Below are 3,173 nucleotides of genomic sequence, written 5' to 3' on the forward strand. Positions count from 1 at the left end.
TTTTTTCTTTGATCATTGGAAACTTGTATAAAATGGGCTTTCATCAAATATTATGTCGATATGTCCTAGAGTTTGAAATACCAAGCATCCTCGCTGAAGCACACGGAGGAACGAAAAGAGGACACTATGCAGGCAGAGAAACTACACAAAAGATCCTATACTCAAGGTGGTTGTGGCAAATGGTGCATAAGGATTTCAAGGCATATTATAGGGCATGCGATGCTTGTCAGAGGATGAGGAAGCCATCATGGAGGGACGAACTGCATGTGTTTGAAAAATGGGTGATTGATTTTGTGGGTCCAATATAACCACCAGGAAAAAAGATTGACGCATGATACATTATTACTACAACTGAGTATTTGACGTGATGTGTGGAAGCGTAGCTGATAAAGGATTGTAGTGAAACTATTGTAGGCAAATTTATTTTTGAGTTTATCTTGACTTGGTTTGGATGCCATAAGGTTTTAATGAGTGAAAGGGGTACACACTTCTTAAAGGAGACAATTGTTGTGATGCTTGAAGAATTCTAGGTTTATCACCAGAAAAATACGTCCTATCACGCTCAAGCTAATTGTACGATCAAAGATTTCAATAAAATCCTAGAGAGCGCTTTGATGAAGGTCTACAACATGAAGAGGAATGATTGGGATGTGTGCATACAAATAGTACTTTGGGCATATAGAACCACTTACAAAATGTTGAGAGGTCAAACCCCTTTCAGGTTGTTCTATGGGTAGGAGGTTGTGATGCCCATGGAATATATTGTGTCGAGTCTGTGAATTGCAGCACTAACCATTATGGCTGATCACGATACTATGGAGGAGCATCTCGTGCAGCTAATGGAACTGGAGGAATATTTGTTTTTTGTGGGATTTTAGCAACAAGTGCAATCAGAGTGTGAAAATTTCTGGCACAATCGACATATTAAGTAGTGCACCTTCCATTTTAATCATTTAGTCTTACTCTATGACAATAAATTTACGAAGTTTCCTTGAAAGTTTCAAATGCATTTGGGGTCGGCCATATGTGGCCAAAGAAATTACAGATGGTGGCGCAATTAAGCTCGTGAAGCTGAATGGAGAATAATTTCTAGCAAAATCCAATGGCATATGGTTGAAGCTGTACAAGGCCGATCTCGCCCATGCGCAATGACTATATGATGGCGGGATAGTCTCAGTACTCTAGGTAGCTGCAAGGAAGTATGAGACTTTAAACTGCACTGCCCAAAAATGTAGTGGCGGGGCTGCGCGTCGGAGGATACTAGGGCGCTGAGGGGAGCTGCGTCAAGGTAGCTACACCACGAAGATTGGTGCCACGCAGCTTGCTTAAAAAGTAGTCATTGGAAGCACTATAGATGCTTGGATGAAAAATTTTCCATTAGGAGGATTTGGGATGGCACGGTTATTGGGAAAATCTTTGGAAATATGTTGCCAAAGGAGAATTAACGATAGGAATTTGGAGGGAACAGTTGGATTCAAATTTGAAATCGCGTATAAATACGACATTCTCCCCTGCATTAGAACACTTTGCTTCTTACAAGTTTTCCTTAACCTTTTCAGCTAGGACAAGTGTTGTATGTCTGAGAAGGGTTGGGAGGATATTTTAGCATAGACTAAGTTCACTAATTTTCCCAATTGGCACTGAAAGATAAACTTGGAGAGAATGACTACAAATCCCCCCACAACAGAAGCCACACCCTCTGAAGTTGTGCCATTGATGGAAGCAACACCCTCTGTCCCTACAGCACCAAGGCCACCTAGGCCTAAGCCCTCTGCAACAAAAGAGAAATAGAAGAAACCACAATAGGTTCCAGTGAGGCCATCACCAAGGAAAAAGGTGAAAATGGACCAATCACAATAGCAAAATGAACCCTTGGATTTAGACGAAGAAGAAATGCATGAAGGCATCGAAGAGATGGATGTCGAGGAGGATGAGCCTATAACCAACTCCCGAAGTATATTCCACCATGTAAGGGCATAGCTAATGTTGGGTCCCTATAATACTAGTGATTACCCCATTACTATTGTATTTATACCCCTTATTAATATTGTTGTGCCCCTATTGCCCCCATATTGTTATTACTGTGCCCCATAGAATCCCTCTATTGTTATTTTTGTGGCTTTATATTATTATTGTTAGGTCGGTTGGGTTATATTGTGACTCCTTAGACTCCTATATATAGAAAGGAGGTTTTGTCATTTGTATCATCCAAGAATTGTTCATTTATGTAATGTAAAGGAGGTTTCCCCCTCGAAGAGGCTGAATTCTAAGGCGTTGATCTATCTTTTCTATCTTTTCTTGAGCTGGTTTCATAACATTTGGTATCAAAGCTTTGGATTCTAGGGTTTCCCTGCTCCAAACAGGTCATCGTGGCATTTTCGCTATAACTTTTTGTCTGCGACGTTTCAGAAGCTAAAAACAAAACCCATTTGAGAAGACATCGCGCTGAATCTCGGGCCTGAATTTCAGAGCTTTTTGCGCTATATTTGCGGAGCTATGATCTGAGGAAGTTGGTTTTTTTGCGGACTCCTGAATTACATTCCAAATAGGTGACCTGGGGAAATCATCATAACTTTTTCCTTGAGCATTGGATTGAAATTTCGTAAGAAGGTGCAGAAAGAGAATGGACTGTAATTTCTTGTATATATTTTTCAGAGCCAAAGGACAAAATAGTGACTCATGGCACGTCGTACAAGTTCGCTCTACTGAACTAGCCTATAATCAGGTCACTGTGGGAGATTTCGCATAACTCTTCCTTGGAGAATCCAAATTGGATTAGACTGGTGGCATTGGAAAGAGGACACAAAGGGTTACTACAAGCTGTAATTTGAGAACTGGATGATCTGAAAGTACAGAGATACATCAGAGGCAATATCGAGCTCCTACAAAGTGAAAAAAGGTGTGTAGATTCTTTTAAATTTTTTCTTAAGAGTGGTTTGAAAATTTATTTTGAAGGAATTCAAAGGGCTAGTAGAGCATTATTATCGGTAACTGATGCCCCAAGGAAAGAAAATGCAAACAATTAGTAAGGAACCTGAAAGCTCTAGCATGACTCATGAAGAAGAAGAAGAAATGCTATATGATATATCAAAATTACAAGAACAAGTGCAACAAGTGTCACTTGCACAAAAAGCAATAGAATCTAAGATGGATGGTTTAAGGAAAGATGTAGA

This window comes from Pinus tabuliformis, chromosome X (assembly GCF_031772625.1).
Source record: "Pinus tabuliformis cultivar Carrire ecotype Pingquan chromosome X, CPIR1, whole genome shotgun sequence".
In the NCBI taxonomy this organism is placed as follows: domain Eukaryota; kingdom Viridiplantae; phylum Streptophyta; class Pinopsida; order Pinales; family Pinaceae; genus Pinus; species Pinus tabuliformis.